Source organism: Mauremys mutica, chromosome 3 (genome assembly GCF_020497125.1).
Source record: "Mauremys mutica isolate MM-2020 ecotype Southern chromosome 3, ASM2049712v1, whole genome shotgun sequence".
Lineage (NCBI taxonomy): Eukaryota > Metazoa > Chordata > Testudines > Geoemydidae > Mauremys > Mauremys mutica.
The window spans coordinates 18,779,914-18,797,426 of NC_059074.1; the positions used below are offsets into that span (position 1 = coordinate 18,779,914).

Sequence of the window (17,513 nt, forward strand, 5' to 3'; positions counted from 1 at the left end):
AGATTACCTACTCTGATGGGAGAACCCCTCCCATTGGTGTAGGTAACATCTTCACTGAAGCACTACAGAGGCTCAGCTGCAGCATTTTAAGTGTAGACAAGCCCTTAGACACAGCTTGCCTAATCAATGAAAATCTCAAAGTCAGGCAAAGTCACTAATAATCATCAGGCAGAAAGACTAAAATAGAAATACAAACACTTTGCAAGGAAGGCTTCTTAATTGACTTTTGGGGTTATGTCTTCCACTGCATAGTTCACCTAGGTGAGTGGCACCCAGGTTAGTTTTGCCCAGGTGCAAGCATCCCTCATGGTGAAGTGTTACTTGCCTTACTGCGTCTCCACTGCATTCAGCTTCACTCATTGCTAATGAAACACAGACTGGCCTTTACAAACGTGTTACCTGTCTCAAGTGAAATGGCAAATTGGTTAATTCAAGTTTAAAAACCTCTAAGTGCGGATATTCCGCCAGTTGGCAAAACTAACTAGTTCAGAAAAGCATCCCAATTTGCAGGTGCTTGTTCATGCTGAATATGAACTCTGAATGTTTTGAGGCCTGCCCATTGCTTGCAGACACTGTAGAAAATCATTCCATGGATGAGACAGAAGTTAGGCCACCTAAGATGTCACTTTAAGATTTTGTTTAGGTTCACAAGAGAGGCTTTCCTATATGTGCCTTTACATAGATACATGCAGGTTTGAGAGTGTTATCCTTGGTGGTTCAGTGGGCCCTTTGTCCTCTGCTAAGAATGCCACCTCACAGTCAGGTGTATTTTGGAAGGTTACACCACATTAGTTTCAGTCACCAGATCCTCAACGGGTGTTAATTGGTGTAGTGCCCTCATCTTCAACCGAGCTCTGCTGATTGACACCAGCTGAGGATGTGGCCCTCCATGTGATCATGTTCGAATCAGTTTGCTAATAATGGGTGAGAGTATCTTACTTAACGTTTAGGGCTCAGAAATGTGCAATTCACTCACACCTGGAAGCCCCACGAATAGACTGTAGAGCATAACAGGGCCAGGTACCAGGACATATACTAGCTGTCAGGTGCCATTCACCAGTGAGAGAGGCCTGTGCTGCCTCAGTGAGGACCCATGGACAGCACAGCTCAGTTAACATCACCATCCTCACAACCCACCAAGGAGGGCCACTACACTACTGAGTCAAGAACCCCTGACTTTCCCCCTGCACCTCCACTCTGGCCAAGATAGCAGCCATGTCTCCACGAAATCAGATGGCCCAGAGCTGCTCACATCCTCCTCTCTCACATCCTCACTTTAAACTTCACCAGAGCATCCTCCTCTGTGTTCTGAGGATGGGAGTGATCAATAGGACCACGATGGTTCCATCTACTATAATGAACAATTAGAGGATCCCAAAACTGGATCCCGCGAGCACCTCAAATCGCTGTGGGGGCAACATGAGAATCTCCTGGGACATGCTGAAATAAACACAGCCAGGAGCTGGCAGATGGGTGGGGAGTAGGAGGGAGTTCCAAAGCTGAGGAGGGACCAGCAGTTACTTCCTAATTTATAACAGGAGAGCTCCTGCTTGAGTGCCTCTGCTGATCTTAGATGTGATAATGCTGCATATGTAACCCACTCCTTGCTCAGCTATGACCAGAGGGGTGACTGAGAAACACACTGACTGGGTTAGACTGGATTGAGAGAGGGTCTCAGGTTATAGGCCGGGTATTTGTTTACTTCCTTGTACAAATTCCTATTTGCACATGCAGTTACTAGTTCTTCGAAATCAATTGAGAGATTCCTGTTGAATTCAATGGGCTTTTGATCTGCCCTTGGTGCCTACAGTTGAACCTGTGTCCCCAGATGTCCAATGCTGCAGCACCCTTCTTGTTGATACTCTTGTTTGATTATAAGGTTTCTGCACTGCTGTATTTTCTGCATGCCCAGATAGCCAGTGTGCAAATTTTGTTCCATATTTCATGATACCACTGGTCCAAAAGCTAGTCTGCTGTGTCATCACAATTCATTGGGCCTTTTCAACATATGCTTTGGTCTCTTGAAATTCCGGGAGGAGAGTTGCCCACTCATTATTACTAATAATATGAATTACAGTAGATGCTTGTTTGCGGCAACACCTTGTACAAACAACCACTGCTTACAAGCAACATTCCCCCTGGTGTGAATTGTCAACACTCCCCATAACAGTAGGAGCCGCTTAGGAGCAACATAGCAAAAGGGCACGGATGTGTTGCTACTAATGAGCATCTACTGCAGTGGTCCCCAACCTTTGTGTGGCCAGTAGCACATTCATGTTTTCAGCAGAGTGTGGTGGGCGCCAACAGTTTTTCAAGGCTTATTTTGTATTTGTACATTAAACGAAAAACATCATATTTAATATAACATAATATATGGATACAGAGAGAAGAGAGAAGCTGTAGAGAAGCCACAAGCACAGAGAACACTGGTGCCCGCAGCCTGCAGCCCCGGAGTTCTCTGTCCCCAGCAGGTGTGGGGCCGTGGCTTCTCTCTGGCTTAAGCCACAGCCCTGCACCTGCCAGGGACCGAGAACACCAGCGCCCACAGCCTGCAGCCCTGGAGTTCTCTGTCCCCAGCAGGCGCGGGGCCGCGGCTTGTCTCCCCTGCTGGGCACTAGACAGGTCCCGCGCCTGCTAGAAACAGAGAACACCATGCTCACAGCCTGAGTTCTCTGTCCCCAGCAGGTGCAGGGCTGTGGTTTCTCTCCCCTGCTGGGCACTAGGCGGGCACACATAAATGCCCCGGCGGGCGCCATGGCACCCGCGGGCACCACGTTGGGGACCACTGATCTACTGTATTTGTATTCCAGCGGTGCCTAGAGGCTCCCCTTATAAATTAAAAACACTTTTTTACATTCAACACGATTATAAAGGTGAAGCAGGGTTTCGAAGTGGAGGCTGACAGCTCGCAAACACCCATGTAATAATCTTGCAACCCCCTGAAGGGTCACAACCCCCAATTTGAGAACCCCTGTATTAAGGGGACAGGGGAGTGGTCCCTGCATGCCTATTGATGACTAGGCTGGTTGTTAAAGACGATAAGGACCTGAATAGATCTGACCTCAGGGAGAACAAAAGGAATAACTGTATCCTAGATCAGTGGTTCTTAACTTTCCCAGACTACTGTACCCCTTTCAGGAGTCTGATCAGTCTGGCGTACCCCCAAGTTTCATCTCACCTAAAACATACTTGCTTACAAAATCAGACATAAAAATACACAAATGCCACAGCACAGTATTAATGAAAAATTGCTGACTTTCTCATTTTAACATATAATTATAAAATAAATCAACTGGGCTATAACATTGGACTTACATTTCAGTGTATAGTATATAGAGCAGTGTAAACAAGTCATGTCTGTTTGAAATTTTAGTTAGTATTGACTTCACAAGTGCTTTTTATGTAGCCTGTTGTAAAGCTATGCAAACATCTAGATGAGATAATGTACCCCCAGTAGACCTCTGCGTATCACCAGGGGTACACATACACATACCCCAGGTTGATAACCACTGCCATAAATAAAACTAGTTCTCTAATTTCTCTGAAGGAGGGACTGGGGTTTGAAGGAATGGAATTTCCCCAGAAGCAGGACAAAAGCCAGGAGTTACTGCTATCACTTAAGAACTCAGGAGGCAAAAGAGGCTTGGGCAGGAGAGGATCAAAGGAACATGCATATAAGTTGTTTTTTTGACTGCAGAACCAGCCAAGGACACAGGTAGCAGGACACACACACACACACACCATGATTTGGAGGAGGAGCCATGTGCTGGAGGGGGATCCTGGACACCTTAGAGGGCTCTGACCGAATCCCAAAGAACACCCAAAAGCGGTGAGGAAACTGAGGCAAGAGATGGCATATAGGTGTTATATTTTATAAAGTAAAATGTAATTGTCTTAGAAAGCCCATGTGCTGTGTGCTTCAACTATCACGTGTCCCTACAGAGGTCAACTGTAGACTAGGTAGCCCACAAGGCTGGAGCTTTGAGAAGGGTTGTGCTTAAGCAGCTGTGGTGCTGGGGGGGAGGAGGTCAGCACTGGTACCAGTGGTCTAGGGCAGCTGGACTGCAAGGACCCACTTCTGTGATGGGGTAACAGTCTGTGCCGAGGAAGTATGCCAGAGAGACCACAGAAGGAGACAGGCTGGAGACTACACAGACCAAGAGAAGCTTAATAGCACATAGGTTCAATGTATTGGGAACAAACACAGCAGCCTGGTGAGTGCCCAGCAGCGGAAGCTTTACTAGGGTTATTTTAGGCACTGTGCATCGGCATAGTAAGAGATAATCCTTGCCCCAAGGAGTTTACAGTTATATAGACAAGACAGACAAAGGGAGGGAGAAAGGAAGGTTTACTGTCCCCATTGTACAGATAAGAAACTGAGACACTGAGATAAAGTGCCTTATCCTCAGGCACGGAGAAGTATGTGGCAGAGCCGCAAATTGAACTCTGATATCTGGAGTCCCAGGCCACTGTTTTTAAAAGAGAAAGGAGGGTCTTTTTCAAATTGGCCTCTAGCAATTTTATACCAGCATCTGTCTGTATTCGTCTGCCCTCTCTCGTCTTAGACTTGTATTGTAAGGTCTTTTGGGCATGTGCCATCTTTTTATTCTGTTTGTACAGCACCTAGCACAACGGGATTCAGGTCAAAGACTAGGGCTAGACCACAATGCCAATACAAATCATAATATTTAAATAGCACTGGGAAGCACATCTACATACACAAGATGTATGGTATCAAAGTTCCAGGCAAGCATTTGGTTAACATATAATGTACATATATACTCATGCATGCTCTCCCACTAAAGAAGAATATTTTAGAAAGAAGTGTGGTTTCCAATGCTTCAACATCCAGCATTCCCTCACTCACCTTCAGTAGGCCTTAAAAGGTCTTCTTTTAGGGCTTGATGCAAAAAACTACTGAAGTCAATGGAACAACTCTCTTTGGACTTCCTCGCACTGTGGATTAGACCTTAGAAGATTTTATATAAAGACTAGAGGGGAAAAAAGAAACAAAAACTAGTAAATGCCAAGTACATACAGATCGTTGTAAGACCTTCCTGGGTGTTTGTTCTGGTATAAAATAATTTCATAGAAACTTAAAGCTCTGAAATATACCTTTACTTTTTAAAACAGGAATTTATCAGAACGATTCTTTGGCCCAGGATTGTAATTTGTTTGGATGCAGTTGGCCTGGTAAAAAGCCCATTCAAGCCAATGGGAGACTATTTGTCCTTGGATCAGACCGATTATTAAGTAAAATGTATGATCCCTCTCAGACAGTTAAAGCATTTCATATCTTATTTTACATTTCTTCTCCTGCTCCCACCTAGGCTGTTGTTTTATGTCTCACTTTGATAGTCAGTTAGCTTCTCTCATTGATAAAGAAAGATCTGTGTGAAGTTAGGAGATGTATTGGTAACTTGAAGGATGTGAGTTTAAAAAAAAAAAAAAAGCTATATATTCCCAAATGCACCTAGATCAGGGAAAATAAATGTGTAAAAGCACAGAAGCCTCTGACTCCCCCCACCTTCTTCCTAGCCTGGCTTGTTTGCAGTTTGGTTTCCCCTTTGATCAGGACAATGTTGAAAGAATAATAATGAGGAAGTAGATTTGACTGAGGTAGTGTAAGCGATTTGGCCACCCTCGTGTGCTCTATCATGGACTGCACTGCTCTTTACCCTCCCTCTTCCAGGCCCTTTCACACCTACTCCACACACTTGCTCATCCAATCACCATCCTCGCTGGGGCTGGGTTTAGTCAACCAAAATGAACTCAGAAGTAAAACTCAAAGTGCCAGAAAAGCCCATCCCAAGGGTCTGGCTCTTACCTCAGAGCCTGGTGAGAGAATGTGTTCCTTCACAGGGTCCCTTTATCAGTTCTTACAGGGTGCCCTGTTCTTGCAGCTGCTCTGCTCAGAATTGAAAGAGTCTTCCCAGAGTCAGCTGCGTTCAAGGGCTGCTTCTGCTCTCTTCTAAGGAACCAGCCGCTTGAGGTTACCTGTCTGCACCAGGTGTTTCTGGATGGCTCATTTAGCAAGCCTGCTCCAGCCTTGAAGTCTCCCACAAGCAGCTCCCTCTTTCCTTTCGCTCTCTCACAGGGAGGTTTACAAAAAGGGTCACCAAATGTCAGAGCCTATTTTTGCTGCCTTTGTCCCTGACTCCACACACACCTAGGCACTGGTTTGACTTTTGTAAGGTTCAGATCCGGTAGACAGCAAAGAATCCTGTGGCACCTTATAGACTAACAGACGTTTTGCAGCATGAGCTTTCGTGGGTGAATACCCACTTCTTCGGATGCAAGTGGTGGAAATTTCCAGTTAAGCATGTGCTTATGAGTTTGCAGAATTGGGATTTTAGAGCAATCAGTAGTAAACTCCTTTATGTGAACTTGAAATCATCCAATAACCAATCTGAATGGCATTATTTTTATTTCTCCTTAGTACTTATTTGTATTACAATAGTGCCTAGCAGCATCAATTAGGGACTGGGGCTTCATTCTGCCTGACTTTGTACAAACATAACAAAAAGTCCCTGCCCTGAAGATCTTAGTATTCAAGACCTTGATCTAGCAACTCTTATTCACTTACTTAACTGTGACATTTATGGGACTATGTGAAATGCATAAAGTTAAGCACACACTGAAGTCTTTGCAGGGACAAGCTTAAGTATTCATCCTCCCACCTGGTTGTTTTCAGCTGCTTCCAGTCAAACAAAAATATCCAAATTTTCCACAAAAGCAATTCCAGCATTTTAGTTCGGCAAATTGTAATTTTGCCTTGTAGCATTTCCCCTCCCCCCTTTTTCCATTCTTTGTCACTGAGTTAAGAAATCATCTGCACACTAAACTCCACAAGTTTGTTGTCTGGGATCATGGAACATAATTTTAGGACTAGTCTATTTGGTGCCAATGAAAGGTCAACAATAACAGTGCTGACCTTCTGTCCTGCCTCAAAAGCATTCTCAATCAAAGATGTCAGTCTAATCACTTGATCCTCAGCACTATGGCTCTGGAACTCTGCCTGGTAATGAGATGACTAGCAGCACTCTAGTTTATTATGCAGATTTCTAACAGAACAGTATTCATCAAGTGTGGAGATGATTTAAGTCACCCACCTTGCATGAACTTCCCTAGGAATCTGTACTTGCTCCAGTGCTCTTTAATATATATACTGCTGATGCTGACCTGCCGTCTACCTCAGCAACTAAGTTTGCATATGCTGATGACATGTGCCTGGCAATAGCCAGAAGGAGCTTTGAGGAGCTGGAGTACTGTCTGTCATCTGACTGAGACCATTTGACCAAATACTTTTTGAAGTGGTGACTTAAACTAAATGCACTTGTTTCCATCTTGTCAACTGCTTAGCTCATCGACAGCTGCAGGGCCTCCTGACCAATCAGCCAATTGTTTTTGAACCCTACCCTACTTATTTGGGAATAAAGCTTGACCACTCCCTCTTCTTTCAACACCACATGAAGAAGACACACACCAAAATCTAGTCGAGAGTTGCACTCCTTCACAGGCTTGCCAATAACTCATGGGGCACTAGCACTGCAAGCTTATGGACATCTACCAATGCCCTAAATATTGTAGCTGCTGAATACTGTGTGACAGCCTGCGGCTTGTCATCATTGTGGCAAGTCAGACTCAATGATTAACTCTTCACTTTGTATCATCACTGGTGCAACCCAGACAATTCCAATCTCCAACCTTCCAGACCTGGCTGGCATTGCTCCCTTGGAGATTATGCGTGAGGCCAGGGCCCTGGCTGCATTACTGCATGTAGCCAACTATCAAGACAATTTACTTCACAATTTCCTCCTAAAGCCACATAAACAAATGTTAAAGTCAAAGTTCCCCTGCTCTGAAATATTTGAGCCTCTCGGACAATACATCAGACACAACCTTTCTAAGAAGCAGTGGCAATGATTGGTGCAGGACTATATTCTGGATTGATGGCACATTTCTTGGCAGCTACACAACTCATATCTGTGTCCCCTAGTATCTCTGAACCAGTTCTTGCATGCTCCTCAGAACAACCGTATGAATGAAGAGATTCTTCTTTGTTACAACAGGATGCACTGTGCTCATGGGCGGTTAACATATCTGTATTGGGGCTTCTAGAGCTTCCCATCCTGCCCCTGTGGAGCTCAAGAACAAACAATGTGCCACCTGGCTATGGACTGCCTTCTTTATCATCTTGGTGGTGGACGGATGCACTTGACATCTCTGGATGATGCTGTCATGTTAGAGTGGCAACATCACTTACCCAACAGTTAATTAATCGTTTATGCCTTCAGAAGTCGTGTGCCTGACGACTGACTTAGGATATTACTGATGCTGAACTACAAAAATTATAAATGAAGTATAAAGAAGTTAATAAGCTATCTAACAACCAGACCTGAGTCAACTTCTCACCAGACTCTATTACAGTCCTGTCATAAACAGATAGTTAAGGGTTAATGTCTCTTTTACCTGTAAAGGGTTAAGAAGCTCAGTAAACCTGGCTGACACCTGACCAGAGGACCAATAAGGGGACAAGATACTTTCAAATCTTGGTGGAGGGAAGTCTTTTGTTTGTGCTCTTTGTTTGGGGGTTGTTCGCTCTTGGGACTAAGAGGGACCAGACATCAATCCAGGCTCTCCAAATCTTTCTGAATCAGTCTCTCATGATTCAAACTTGTAAGTAATAGCCAGGCAAGGCGTGTTAGTCTTATTTTTGTTTCTCTCAACTTGTAAATGTTCCTTTTTGCTGAGAGGATTTTACCTCTGTTTTGCTGTAACTTTAAACCTAAGATTAGAGGGGGTCCTCTGAGCTATACGAATCTGATTACCCTGTAAAGTATTTTCCATCCTGATTTTACAGAGATAATTTTTACCTTTCTTTCTTTAATTAAAAGCTCTCTTTTTAAGAACCTGATTGATTTTTTCCTTGTGTTAAGATCCAAGGGGATTGGATATGGACTCACCAGGAATTGGTGGGGGAAGGAAGGGAGGATGACTAAATTCTCCTTGTGTTAAGATCCAAGGGGTTGGATCGGTGTTCACCAGGAACTTGGTGAAAAAGCCTCTCAAGGCTGCCCAGGGAGGGGAAGGTTTTGGGGGGACAGAAAGTGATCCAGACACTGAAATTTCTGGATGGTGGCAGTGTTACCAGATCTAAGCTAGTAATTAAGCTTAGAAGTGTCCATGCAGGTCCCCACATCTGTACCCTAAAGTTCAGAGTGGGGAAGGAACCTTGACAAGTCCCAAATGGTATTTTGCTGTCAGTTCTTGTGCATTTCACTTACCCCTTTCCCTCTGCTTTCCTTTCTCAAACACACCCTGTCACTTCTATTTTTGCCACCTTTCTCGGAGTTCTTCTAGCATCTTGCTCCCTGCGCTTCCCCACACGCTCAAACATGAAATTACCTTTCCCCCATTCTATTGCTTCCAATTCTGACCCCCGTTAATGCATAGACTCTTTCCACTTTGAACTGTTTAATATGACTATATAGTCTTCTTTGGCTCAAACACCTTCCTTTATGACTCTGATTAATTTCCACTAGTTAACTAATATTATACTGTTGCTTAACTGGAAAAATCAAGCCAACAGCTTCCCCCTAGGACTGCCATCTTGACCAGTCCCATTCACTGGATCTTTCTGAACCGAATGAATTTACATTTCAATTTAAAACAAGAAAAAAAGAATTTCCAAAACATAAAACCAAAAACTTTTTCACATATGGAATAACTAGAGTTGGAAATTGTTTTCCTGTCCCGTGAAAATATGAGTTTTTGGAAAACGTTCTTGTCACAAATTGGAACAAAAAGTCAGTCTCAAAAATGTTTGCAAACCAAAAATAAAAAAACCCAACAACTTTGGTTCAAGTCAATTGAATCATTATTAGCTTAAATTTCTAAATAAAAAGTTGTTTTGAACCAAGAAAAAACACAAAAAGTGTTTTGAAAGTGTCCAAACTGGATGTTTCAACAATTTTGAATTTTTTTAAAAAAATTTGACATCTGGAATTATTTGTCAAATTCACAAAAAAATTGGTTTCAACAAATTGGCTGTTTCTGATGAAAGCACATGTTGAAAACTTCCCAGTCAGCTCTAATAACACTAGACAGAAAAAATCCATGGTCCAACACTCCATTACTAAAAACAAGATTGGGCTGATACACTTGCAAGACAGATGGCTACATTTATCCCATTGCTCTTAGTGATAATGTATCAAAATCCCTGTTCCCACAGACCTATATACTGTTTTTTAATGGTGAAACCTTTAGATGCTTTGGATTTTTAAAGAATCCACTATGATCAACCACTGTGCTAGATTTACACCAGCTGACTGTAATAGCTAAACATGTTTCACAACATTGTTGCAAAGTAATTACTTCAGTAGTGCTAAAGGAATCCTGTGCAATAGGTAGGCAGGCCAACGACAGGGAAGAACAATGAGATAAGATACTTTAACTCAGCTATTCAACTATGAAGCCAGTTTCCATTATAAATATTTATCTTTGGAGGCTAGATGCATTTTTATTCCCTAAATGTCAGTAGCTATTAATTATATAAACTTTGATTAAAAACCCAGTTTCAGGCTTTAATGGCTGAAAAGTAAAAGTTTATTAACAAATAACTCATTCTGCAAATAAACTTCCTTTTCATTGTTTCTGTAGGAAGAATTTGAAAAGGTACCAGTTCCTATCTCAGACTCCTTAAAGCAACTAAATAATTGATGAATCAGAGATGTTGGAGATGAAAGAGGCCTCATTAAGTCCTTAGCAACATCACAAGCAGAAAGGGGAAATTTATTATCAGTATAATCTTGTTTTTTGTAATACAGTGTTGTACCATGAATTTTTACTAAGACATCTGTAAAGCACCGGACTGACATTGTTCTCCAGCAAAGCATTATAAAATGGACTTGCAACAGCGCATGCGTCCATTGTTAGGAAAGAGCTGCATGCGGTGGTGCATGCATTTCTGTACCCAAATTATTCATCAATTGGGAGAAGAGTGTATACAGTGAAAGGTAATTGCCCAGATTCTCAGCTGTTGTAAATCAGCATAGATTCATGGACTTCAAGATAGCTATGCTGATTTATACCATTTGGGGCCAAAGCCTCAGCTGTTTCTTCCTTTCCTTCACCCACTCACTAGCTTCATGCTTTCTCCTCCGCCTGCCCCTCAGGCTTCCAGTCTCCCTTCGCCCAGTCTCTCCTTAAAACTCAGTTCTTCAGCAGGACTCTGTGTGTGTGTGTAGATAGAAGACAAAAAATGTGAAACATGACATGCATTGATCACCATCACTCGCTCAGTTTGGGGTTTTTTTTGCATCCCATCTCTCTTCCATATGTTGTACACTTCTGCCTAGATTGTCACACTCCCTGTGCAGTCGGGCACAGGATTAAAGACCCCATACTTATCTGCTCAGATTGTGCATCAGGCTGTGAATGGGAGGAGTTCTAGCTCTATCTCCCCTACTTAACAGCTGGCTGGCCACACGGGAGACTGAACTGCTCCACAAAAAGGGATGAAAATAACGGTGTGAGTAGGGAACATGACTCAATCACAATTTGCTCCCTCCTGGGTGCCTTTACTCAAGGCAGGTTGTAAGGTTCAATCTAGCTCTGGGAAAGATCCCTGTCTACTTGTATCTGATGTGATATTGTGTGCCACTTAAAACAGCAGTGCAGGAACCTCAAGCATTTGAGTCCATTTATCTAAAAATATGGAAAGCTCCAGTCTGGTCACACAGCCCTCTGTACCTAACATTCTCTTCTTCCACCTCTACTTGGCAAGACATCCTTACCAAAAGGACTGCACCCCTGGTACTGTTTAACCCTTCATATCTTTCACAGTGGAATATCAAAGAGAGAGAGACACAGACACTGTTTCCCTAAAGTGCTGAATTATTTTTATGGGGAGAAAAAAAGCTATTGCTTCAGATTCTCTGTCTAGATTCAGGAAGACAAGAGCACATTGCTTATGAAAAAAACTTTCCAAATGAGCTACACAAAATACAAATCAGAGCTGGTGGGTATTTTTTTCAAATTATTTTTTTTTTATTGAAAAAGTGGCCTAGTTTCAAAATCTTTCAGCCAAAAGAGGTCAACATTTAAATCATTATCAGAATGGTTATCAATTTTACTTACTTCAAATGAGTGTTCAGTACATTTCAAAAGTTTTGATCAAAATTTCAACAAAACACATTGCAGAGGAATCATGGAGAACACAAACAGGTCCATTTCAACCCTGTGAAATGAAAACAATTTTGACATTTCAAAATAATTTTCATTTTTTTGATCATCCCTCCTACAATTACAAATCCTGATGCATATGATTAACTCTACAAAGAGTCCTTTTATACCATCTGAGGTGTAAGCCCTCAAGGAGTTCTAGTTGACTCAATGGGACTATCCCCTCTGTTCAACTGAGCTCATAAACAAGGGTTTGCAGGAGTGGGCCCCTTTGTTCAAAATGAAAGATTAAATTCTTCAGAAATTGATGAGGTCAGAGAAGTACCAGCAAAGTGTTCCACCCAGGACTGGTTCATTCCAAGCTAAGATCTGCCACTGACCCTGCTCCCAAGTGACAGCAGGAGAGAAAAGGAAGTATTAACAGTACCATGAATCTACAATTTCCACTGTACTGAGAAAAAGAAACAAGTCAGAATAAACTGTGAACCACAGGGATTTCTGTTGCAGTATAGTAGCTTTTCTCCAAAAGCAAACTCTTGAGAGCAATAACGTAAGTAATTTTGTTTCTCGTGTACTGAAGTCTTTTGTACAATCTGTAGCACCAGCAAAACTAGCAGAAATCCTCCAATCAGACAGTAATTTTTCTCCTACATTAAATAGGAACTAGTAGTTTCTGAGTAGTATCTGGAGGGAAACTAGCCCTTTGTATATGTTAAGTGTCAAAATTCCCTATATGATGGGAAAGGATAGAGTATTATGAAATCTGAAAAGCAATAATAGAATAGTTTCACTAATATAATCTCATCTCATTTTTAGAATACATGATAAGAAGCAGTGTCAAAGGCAAAGGTAGCAGTGAGCAGTATAAACTAAATGTTTTGGCCATGCAAAATGAATCCTTCGATATTACAGAAAGGTTTGAGAGTTGTTTATTTTTTCTCAGAAATCTGATGTCACTCACATTATGGTGAATAACTTCCTCCCATTTTTAACTCAAATTAGAAACACATTGATTATCCAGTTGCCCCAGCCTGTAATCTCTGACAAATCTCTGGTGTGTGAAACTCTTTGGAAAGGATTAGTCAGCAACAATAAGAGACAATTCCATCTTCCTGATGGGGCCAATCCCAACCTGATGGACATCAGTTGAAGAACTCCATGAACTTTCAATCAATGGGTTTATAAAACCAATTGTTAACATCTTCTGCTATACTTTGACTCTCCACAATCAATTATTTTACTGCATTACAATCTGAAGAGAATTCAGCCCTATATCTTACACTTTATATCTGCAGAAATTAAATTCCTTCACAGAAGAAACAGAGAGCAACTCTGCTGATACGATATTAGTACAATTTATTAGAAATACTCTTAGGGGCAATGTTCTAAAAAAACAAGCAATAAATAAATACAGTGTTCAAAACGACTTTGAGTTTACATACAACTCTTTTTCCTGAAATGTGACAGCAAGGTAAAACCCACACATGTTAACGCAACTGTTTGAAAAGCCAGCCACAGAACTAGATGTTGGTACTGAAAGAAATCTTTTGTAGCTAGTGTTTGAACCCTGTAGGAGTTTAGCAGTTAGTGTTGTCAGCTGCACATTCAAAACTTAAGAGGAAAATGCTAGTCATGTGCATGCTGTAAATCTCTGTTCACACCAAATTCCAAGTTATTGTAGAAAAGTTTGCATCTGTGAATACTCAATACTTTTAAAAATATGTCTGAAAATTTACAGAACAGTTTCCATTTGTAACAGAGCTGATGGAAAAGAAATGGAATATCCAATCCAATATTTTGATATCTGTTTTCATCCTGAATCAGGACAAACAGACTATCAAAACTTTGATGGAAAGAAAAATTCCCCAAAAAATGCAATTTAGAAATGTCAATGTTTTTTACTGAATCGAAATGTTTTGGTTTGTCAGTTCAAAATATTTAGTTTTGAGCCAGATCTGTATTAACCTCTGCACCTACCTGAGCCACCACAGTGACTCATGGGAGTGGTCATTCCAGGACCCTCATGTCACTGTTCTAGAACGTCATCCAAACTAAATCTTCCAGAATGCAGCAGTGCTCATTTTTAGTAAAAAATGGGGGACATAATGCTGGTTTGAGGAGTTTTGTGACTTTCTAAAATAAACTGGAGTTTAACTTCCCTTGTCACAGGTAATTCCATTTGTTTTATAGTGCCATTGGTTATTTATGCTATAATGTATCTCCATCCTTTTGGAATTGAGATTTATTGTGAGCCTTCTATAGGAAGCTGCCATCTTTGTATCCCTCATGAGCTGTGCTGTGTGTTTCTCAGATACAACATTGTATCAGATTTTTAAATCTTCAGTGTCATTCACCTTGGTTAATAATGTCAAGTCACCATATTTTTCCTTGATAGACATTTGCGTTACACACACACACACACACACACACCATCACAATTAATGGAGTGAAAGATTATATTACTGCAGGAGACCTACAGGTTTACACCATACTTGGGACAAATGACTGGACATAATCATCAGCTTCTGTTATGCTAAGCATTCCTGCACTTCTCTTTTCTACAGAAGTTCTGGTCTGAGCTTCAGAGGCCTAGTCAGCTCAGTAATGTGCATCATCAACACCTTTTTAACCTTCCTCGTTCAAACTTCCAGACAGCTTAATTAAAATCCTTGTAAAAGTCTAAAGGTACAAGCATTTCTACCAATGTCTGGGTTAATCTGACTGCAGATGCCTGCAGTTAAAATAGTTACTTTACAGCATATTCTAGAGAGTTTTAAATCTGATCAGAAGTTACTTGTTTTTACATGTTTTCTTTTTGCAGAGAAGGGCCAAATTGGAACTCCACAAACTTTGGTGATGTTCAAATGGGGTGTCCGACCAGATCCATAGATAACTTGGGCCAGTCACCACATTTCTCTCAGTTCTCTTCTGTTCCTATTCACTTCATCCCAGTTGCCGAGACCAAAGTTTTCAAATGTCAGTTCCTAAAGTTACCACCTAAATAAATAGCTCGTTTAAATATGTGGCCAGATTTTCAGATGTGTTGAACCTGCTGTGGGACAATTTAACTAAAGCGGTGCATGCTTTAGAAAAATCAGGTTGCTTATTTGAAGCTGCCTGAATATGAATTTGGGGTGCCTAAATTTAGGTCCCCCCATTTGGAAATTAGGGCCTTGAGTTGCACAAGATAAGAGGCCAATAAGATAACATGCATTAATCAATATTAACAGACAGAAGGAAGGAAATTACAGGATTTGGAAGTATCAGAGGGGTAGCCGTGTTAGTCTGAATCTGTAAAAGCCAGGGCCGGCACTTCCATTAGGCTACCCTAGACAATCGCCTGAGGCGCCAGGATTTGGGGGGCGGCATTTTGTGCGCTCCCCATGAGGTGCACGGGATCTGCCGGTTCCGCTCCCGTCGCGCCGCCGAAGGAGGACCTTCTGCTGACGTGCCGCAGAAAACAGCGGCAGGCAATTGAGCAGCTCAATGATTGCCACTGTCGCCTGCGGCATTTCGGCGGAGGGTCCTTCTGCGGCGGCGCGATGGGAGTGGAACCGGAAGCTCCCGCGCGCACCGTGGAGAGTGCACAAAATGCCGCCCCCCGAATTCTGCCTAGGGTGCCAGAAACCCTGGCACTGCTCCTGTTAAAAGCAGCAAAGAGTCCTGTGGCACCTTATAGACTAACAGACGTATTGGAGCATGAGCTTTCGTGGGTGAATACCCACTTCGTCGGATGCATGGACGAAGGTGCCACAGGACTCTTTGCTGCTTTTACAGGATTTGGAAGAATATTCTCAAGCATTAGAAAGCGGCAAACAAGTGAATAAGGGTCAGTAGACAACTGTGGAAATTAGACTTAGGGGACTCAAACTTTGCAATGCTGAAGGTCACATTGCCCACTCACTCAGAGCTGTAGGGCTGTGCCTAATTTATTTATTTGCTTTCATCACATCCAAAATAGAAAGAGCTTGTGCGCAGATTTTATCACCTTGATACAGTCAGGACAGATCTTGGAGCACTTTGAAAAGTAAGGACATAATGCAAAGCTGAAAGAACTAGCTATAAATAAGAATGTCTCACAGAGTCATCTGATAGACAAACACATAGAATAAGTAAGGCTAAAAGTCATGGTCAGGTAACAGGCAATAAACAAAAATTCATGGCCCGTGACCTGTCCATGACTTGTACCCCTGACTAAATTTAGAAGCCCCAGGAGACCAGTGACACCAGCTGCTGGGGGATGCCAAGCAGCGGCTGCTCTAGCCGCCCCCAGGGCCACCCACCCACCACTGTTCCAGCTGCCCCAGGATCGCTGAGCAGCGGCTGCTCCAGCCACCTGGGACAGCTGCTCAGGTGGTCCACAGGGCCAGCCACCAGAGCAGTGATTTAGAGAAGGGATGACTTGAACCTGGGTCTCTCATATCCTAGGGCATTGGATAGTCTCAGGTGGTGGGCGTCTCTCAAAATCTCAACCTGGATCTGAGAAACCTTTGCTAGAAATGTTGTCCAAACTGGTACATTTCCATTAAACATTTTGGTTTTCACAGAAAAAAAAAAGGTTAAAAAAACCGATTAACCTGTTCTGTTTATTTGTAGGTTTATTTCTGGAGAAAGGGCGGATAGCACATAAAGCAGGAAAATGGGAGTGGTGGGCTTAAGATACATTTCAAAATGAGGCATGTTGGGCCAGTAAACTTTCCTTTGTCTAAAGCTTCTTGCACATAACCAGTCCATAACTGTAATGTGAATCCTGCTTAGGTCAAACTATCAGCACTGTCATTCTGCAGGTTTAATACAACAGACTGGAGCAAAGAGATATACATTTCTACTTGTCTTTAGGGCTCATTACAGAGGTCAAGAGTTGCATTGCCCTTTAGTCCCCGCCTGTGTGGGCAGCAGAGAAACACACAGCACTCTGTGCTTCCTATTTACATTCACCTACTACCCAATTCACAACATGCAGTTGCTTTATCCTCACACCACTGCTCTGTAGCTTTCAACTCTGTCTGCCATCCCTTCATTACAGCTAGGTCCCAAAGATGCTGAATGAGAGGATGGTTATTTGCAAACGGGCTGTTAAACTGAACAAGCAGCAAAGAGTCCTGTGGCACCTTATAGACTAACAGACGTTTTGGAGCATGAGCTTTCGTGGGTGAATACCCACTTCGTCGGATGCATCTGACGAAATGGGTATTCGCCCACGAAAGCTCATGCTCCAAAACGTCTGTTAGTCTATAAGGTGAGGACTCTTTGCTGCTGCTTTTACAGATCCAGACTAACACGGCTACCCCTCTGAAACTGAACAAGAAAACCCAGCCTTAAAATCA

General features: G+C 42.4%; 1 long non-coding RNA gene across 2 annotated transcripts in view; it reads right to left on the reverse strand.

Moving 5' to 3' along the window:
* Nucleotides 1-17,513, reverse strand: part of LOC123365837 — an 83,708-nt gene that overhangs the window by 40,440 nt on the left and 25,755 nt on the right. Inside the window, exons 1-2 of one of the 2 annotated variants that reach the window (XR_006577780.1) lie at nt 5,828-5,955; nt 4,868-4,991 (exon numbers count right to left, since the gene is read on the reverse strand). This is a non-coding gene — a long non-coding RNA (uncharacterized LOC123365837). Of the gene's footprint in view, nt 1-4,867; nt 4,992-5,827; nt 5,956-17,513 lie in introns of those variants that run through there. The other variant, XR_006577779.1, reaches the window with a different exon arrangement.